Source organism: Melanaphis sacchari, unplaced genomic scaffold (assembly GCF_002803265.2).
Source record: "Melanaphis sacchari strain LSU unplaced genomic scaffold, SCAv2.0 Contig27_pilon_pilon, whole genome shotgun sequence".
Classification (NCBI taxonomy): domain Eukaryota; kingdom Metazoa; phylum Arthropoda; class Insecta; order Hemiptera; family Aphididae; genus Melanaphis; species Melanaphis sacchari.
Genome location: NW_020271152.1, coordinates 2405106 through 2412632, shown reverse-complemented (window position 1 = coordinate 2412632; position 7527 = coordinate 2405106).

Sequence of the window (7527 nt, the reverse complement as noted above, 5' to 3'; positions counted from 1 at the left end):
CTGGGATGTACTTAAAAAATCTGCAGCATGCATGCTGGTTATCTAGCAAAATTAACCAATCACTTGAAACGCGATGAAGAAATTGAAGGTCTAAAACTCTTAAATAGCTATTTAATGTATGGTGCCCCCTTTAATTACCATTAATTCTAGGTAGGTGATATTTTACTTAAATTGCTTTTTATGTTGTACATATCATTATTAAGAGTCTCATTATACTAACTTTGTAATATGTTTAAAAAATATTATTTTTATTTCTATACCTACATCGTAAAGTAAATTGATCACCAATTAACATTGCTGAAGATTAGATTAATATAATTGGTATCAACAAATTTAATTTGGTTTTTATAAAAATCTAGCAAAATGTAAATGACATTAAATGATGAATGAGTACAAAAAAAACATTTTCAGTTGATGTACTGTTTAATAAATTTGCTTTTGAGTTAAAATTTAAATCATAATATAATTGTACAACCTAAGTTTCTAAATATAATAATTAAATTTAAAATATGTAGGTCATGACTCATGAGTTTTAATAGATTATGAAATCAATATTTTCGGCAAAATTGTATTCAAATTATTGATTTATTATATTGATTGCCGATTTTTTAAGTGACGTTCTCTATATAGGTAAAGTTATATACTACGAAAATATTGGTGTTCATTGTAATTTTGAAACGTTTATAAATTGTATTTTGGGATATCCTGTTTATTTCCAATTGGCCAAATAATTTGAATATAAATTGTAATCTACGATATAAATAATATATTTACTGATTTAATATTATTAACGAGTAGTGTTACATTTTTTTTTATAATAAGCAACAGATCTAATATTTTAACTATTTAAATATTAACACAATTATATTACAAGTCTTAAGTATGAAATGTGGAAAGTAAAATATCGATTTTTCAAAAATATTCTTAAACGTAATTTACGTATGAATATAAAATATCTGGACCGCAATTTATATAATATATTCAAAATATACTCGAACCGCAATTGATAAAATATTATATATAAAATATACGAGTATTTGAGCCGCAATTTACTTATAACATTTAAAATGTGACGCAATCACGCAATTTACAACGACCATTCATCGAAGATAATTGTAGTACTAAGTTCTAAAAGGTTAATTACCACTCTAGTGTGGGAGATACTTCGAGTGAATAATAGACTTAATATCAGTTGGTAATTTGAGTAATTTTTAAAAATTAAAAAAAATATTGAAGAAATTTTGTTTGTACTTTTTTTATCCGTTACATATATCATAGTATTAAATAAAATATACTCGAGTAAAATACAATTTAAAAATAATAGAGATATTCGAATACTTAGAAAATAGTTTACCTATGTGATTTTTAATGATATAATTTTAACAGTATTCTCAAAGTATGATTAGAGTAGTCTAAATGAGCTATTAGTGGCTTACAGGATTTGAAGCAATCAAACCTTAATTTAAAATATAATGTAAAACATGAAAAATAAAACGTTTAATTTTTGATTTTTAGTTTTTGGAACGTGTGATGGTCATACAACTACTGCTAATGATGTGAACAACTTTTGGAGTAAACATTTTCTTGTATTAAAATATATTTTGAAGTTCAGTAGACAATCAATTCAAGAAATATAATTTATGCAGACAATAAGTAATTCGCTATTTCATTAATTAATTTATTATTTATTATTTATTTTATTTTTAATTTATTTATTTATTCATCTTAATCTTGGGTGGAGGGATAGGGCTTTTGATATTCAAAAAATGAAATATATGTTTTAAAATCAAAAATTAAGTATAAATTATTATACTGTATATACCTATTATGTAGTACTTACACTATTATTTAATTTTTGATTTTAATTCAAATTTCATTTTTTAGATATTGAATGTATTATTATTATTATATACATTTAATAAATAAGATAATATTTCGCGACTTATTCAAAACTATACCAGGTAAAATAAAGCGATTAGGTTATAATAAGTTTTTAAATAAATTTGGTGACTTTTTGAACATCATACAATTCATAAATTCTTATAAAAACAGTTTGACCTCAAAAAACTACATCTAAAGGATAATATTTAATAAAAATTAAATAATATAATATTTTAAATGGTTGTACATAAAATTGTATCAATTTTCTAAAAATATTGTCCACTTTATAGTAGCTGTGCATAATTTTTATTGGTACTCGTCAAGTACTTTGTAGTCTCCCTTATAAAATTATCAAGTTTTAGGTTAAGAGTTTCGGAGTTTTTTGATTTGTTGGGAGTCAAAAAATTGGTGAGATTTCTACGGTTACGTTGTGTGACGGCAATAAAATTATTTCGTGTATGGAAACAATAAAACTAAACCGTTTGAAACAACTTAATAGAAAAACCGACTATAGGTAAACGTTGTATAATTGAATTTTGGTAATATAAATAAACACATTTTTTTTTTTAAGATGAAAATAACAAAAACATTTCAAAATAGATATTCAAAAAAATGTATGATTTTTACTCAGGCATTTATTTTAATTTCTGTACATTTTTTTTTTTACTATCGGAATCCAAATACGATTTGTATAAAGTTTTTATCTTCAAATAAATCTGACTATTTTATAAAGTAATAACGAGAAAATTTCCTTCGAGACAAGTTTTCATATTAAAAATGCGTCGAATTTGACATCCTTAAGCTGTTATAGTGATATGATTCTTATTAAAGTGTACAATATTATCATTATATACAATTTTGGTACCATAATGTATTAGAGGTGCTTGCCGTAATACCGTATCAGAATCTTCAGATATCTTATGTTTTATCACAAAATGATATTCAGGATAACACGATTATAGTATAATTCATTTAACACATACCAGGGAATATCAAATATTATTTAATATTTTCGAAAAACGCGGTTTGTAATGGTCAGTACATTTTTATAATTTATTTATTTATTTTTTTCTAAGCTTTCAACACACATATCCACAGAGGTAGTATGACTATTCTTGCATTCCATATTTAATAGGACTATAATAACATTATATATTTGTCCTTTCTCGATTTATTACTGTTATAATTCTTACTCTATAATATATTATTTTATCGCTCGCACACGTTACATCTACGTTTAATATTGATAAGTGTAATTTGGCTTTCTTATTTTGGCGTAATGACTCAAAATCTTTACCAATATTATGCAAACAACAAATTTTATACACACTGGCACACTGAAACAACAAAAACATTAGGTATACTGATGAAATAGTGGAAATTCAAATTGTTGTCTGTATATAAAACTACTATATTTGATTTTAAAAACTACAATTTTGTCCATTCTACTTTGAAATTTTTTAATTTTTTAATATTGTGAGAAAGTAAGTAACATTGTATTTCTTAAAAAAATATTTTTAGTAAATATAATTCAGTTAATAAACTACTAATTTAAAATGTATAAGTCTATAAGTAGACAACTGTAAAAATGTTAATAAAAAATATTCTTTTATTGAAATAATGTTCTGGATTAGAATATTGGGTCAACGCTGTGAATAATTAAAATTTTTAATGTAAAAATTTAAAAACGTAAAAAATATCCGTCGACAGTTTTAAATATTAATGAAGAGGTCATGCAGCAGTTTTTACGTTTATTAATAGTCAATATTGTTTTGTGTGTTTGGTACTAAATAAGGGCGTAATTAAAGGAGTGACGAAGGGGTAGATTTTTCTCAAAGCCTTACATTATTGATATTAATTTACAATATTTTACATTTTATACTTGTTTTTCAATTGCATAAACTATAATATAATGATGTTGATTTGATGCGCACCATGAAAGACTGACAACAATATTATCTACAATGATTACAATGAAGTAGTAAGTCTCACTAAGCTTATACATATGAACATAATTATAGAGGTTGTAATTAGACACAGAACTAACTTATGGTAAAATATTAGATAACTTAGTCCGTGGTTGCAGTGGCAGATCCAAGATTTAATTTCGGGAGGGAGGCCCATAGTAAAAAACGCAAATCTCAAATTTTTTTAGTACGTAACTAACAAATACATACAAATAGACAATAATTTAAATGTGTGTATTATTAAATGTGAATAGTTTTACTAACAAGTGTTGAATTTTTTTGGAGCCGATTCTAAGTGGTCGCGAAGATCAACATCACTTGTGTCTATTCATAACATCAAAAATTCTTTGAATATTTCAATATTAAAATTATTTTTTGTTTGGTCATTTAATTCATTTTCGAACAACTCGTTATTTGAAATCAGATTTAATAAATTAATATCGTCTCTATGCCTCTTTAAAAGAATATTATGATGGCCAGAGAAAATAATTGTTTTAATGATAGGAATTAACTTATTTTTATTTTCTTTGACAGTTTCATTTAGTTGGTCATCAATTTGAATTTCTATTGTTTTTTTTTTGCCTTCAAAAAATATTATAAATTCTAAAGACCGCACAATTGCTGTTATATGATATTCTCTTTCCCTATGTATCTTGTAAAGCATCTTTGTATTTTATCATAAGAATTTCTTTTAAAATCCCAAGTATATGTCCTCCAATTCCAAAAAGTATACATACTTTACAAAACGCTTCTTCTATATTTAGACTAAAAGCTAACCAGCTGTGCTTATTTGGCCATTCAATTTGAAAGTTTCTTTTATGACCTTTTTTTATTCATACTTACAGAGAAAATATAATTTTTACTAGGTGACTACATTTCTTTTAAATAATTTGTAAAGCATATTTGGTTCGTTTCGAATTTTTAGATTTGTATTTTCTTCAATAAAAAATAATGCAATATCATATTTACTATTAAAATTGACTACATACGAATTAGAAAATGCAGCTGGCTTTGATTCTGGTGAAAACATGCTTAAATTTTCTATACCTTCACTTGGAGATGGATATTTTTCGTCACTTGTTTTCAACTTTAAAAAAAAAGTTTATTTCACTTTGTCGCTTTTATAACATTTAAAATAGAACAATTGAACACGAAACTACAAATGAAAACTATGGATAACACTACGAATAACAATGACGACCGTGAAATTACTAACATTTTAAAATGATAATACCAATATAAGATATGGATTAAATATATATATATATTATAATTGTGTAACTAATAAATTAAGATAAAATAGCGATGGCTGGTGAAAAAGTTACACGGCAAAAATAGGTGGTGTGTGTTAAGGCGAATTGTCTTTATACTCTTTAATGTGTTTGGGAGAATTTCTTAGATAATGTGTTTTAGCGAAACAATATAAAAGATAAAATTGTAAAAACAATTGAAAAAATAACAAAATAAAAAATAACACAATTGAATTAATAAAACCTAACTCATACCTATGGGGTGGGAGGCTGAAGCCCTTGCCCCCCTTAAATCCACCACTGTGTGGTTGTATTTACTGAGGCTATAATACTATCTAATACCATTAAAATTACATATAACGATAATTTCTAGTTTGTTAGGTGACTATTGTTATTTACTAGAAAATAATGTTATTTTGATGTATAACATAATTTACTGGAACAGTCCGTGATACTGTGATTGTGTACTGTGTTGTTTTGTGAAATATTTATTTTATATTTAGTGTACTCACCTTCTATTATAAATAATTGTGTTCTAAATAAAGTTAAAGGAGTTTTTTTTTTTTTTGAAAGTGATTTTAAATTTAGTTTTTAACTAAAAAAAATTGTAATCCCTTCCCCTCAAGACAAATTCCTCATTACACCACTGATACTGAGAGCAATGATGAATATACTGATTTAACCAGTTTTAATTTTTTTTTATTAAATTCAGCCATAAAATATCTATTTCTCCACAAACGATTAAGATTACAATCATATTTAAATTTTTTATGAAAGTATCTACGATTATTCGATTTAGAATTACAATAAAATATCAAAAGTTGTTTGAAGAGAAATAGTTATTTTACTGGCGAATATTAATGATTTTACCAAAAATTAGTTAACTTACTGAATGATAATAGAAAAACAAATTTTTTAAGTATTAATATAAATAAATTTTTCTTAGACATACGCTTTTACGCTACTTTTGCTAAGAATAATTTTTTAAGTATTACTATGATGGTTTTGAAATAATTAAATTTACGCATGTATGTTTATTTACCCGATTAAAACTAAAAACCTCTTTTAAACCTCATAGCACTCATACTTGATTATAAATATTTTAGAAACTATCCTCAAAGTTGAGAACTAACATTTTTTTTACTAATTATCGTGTATACATAGGCGGAGATTGGAGAGTGTTTGGGGGGCTTAGCCCTCCAAAAAATCGAAAGCCTCCAAAATTATTGAAAATTTTTCAAAGTATTAAATAATAGTACCTATTTTGCGATAATTCGTTTATGCGTGTATACAAAACGTAAAAAAATATATATTCATCGCTTAACTTAGAATCTAAAAACGTAAAATATATTAATGACTTCTAATTAATAGTTAATAAACAATAAACAAAAGGTGAAAAATCGGCATGTAATATTTTTTTTAGTCTATATTTAAATTAATTTAATTTTACGATAGAAATGTTTAATTGGGTTTTGTTAAGGTTTTCACAAGTTTGGATCATCGTCCAGAAATATACGCTCGATAAATTATACGCTCTGGCCATCGTGCGAAATGCAATCTGCAGTCGAATAATCTCTTGGCGAAAATCAGACGAAGGTCGTTTGTGCGTAGAATATCATAAATTCATAATAATATTATGTATGTATATGTATGTATGCGTGTACATGTACGCGCGCGTGTGTGAATGTGTGTGTGTGTGTGTGTATGAGGAAACAATATCGGGATTTTGATTTGCTCTGTAGAATTATATTCGAACGCGTGGAATACCATTAATTCTAATAGGGATCCAATGGGTTCAATTTTCTACGTTAAATTGATCGCGCGGTGCTAGACCTCACGCAGTATATTCGTGTTTGCGCAGTTCACACAAATCGTATTATTTTCAAGACCTAATTCGTATAGGCTACGTTATATAAATTACGGAAATAATTAGATTTGTTTGGGATGATATCCGAAAGAGGAACAATATTTCTAAAGAATGTTATAATTATTTGGAATGGTGGTACCATGCAAGAATAGTATTAATAATATTAATAATTACAGGAGTGGTAAAAACTGATATGACATAAATCAGTAAAATAAATTTTCAGAACACAATTAGTTGTCCTGATCAATACCAATCCCGTGAATTAATACTCCTATTTTATATTAGTTTAAAGTTTAAAGACCTGAGTAATAATGCTTTAATTAACACTGTTTCTATTAGATCTGAAACCTGAAATTAATTTTGTTGTTTTGTGTGATCCTAATTTGTATAATTCTAATAAATATCAGTTCAAAAAATACCTATTCGAATGCTATTCATGTATTATACCATCTCTAATCTTATACATATTGTGGAATTAATATTTTGTAGAAAAAAAAAAAAATTCGCAAATATTTTAAACATTATTATATAAATCGCGGTAAAATATAAAAATACGGTGCTT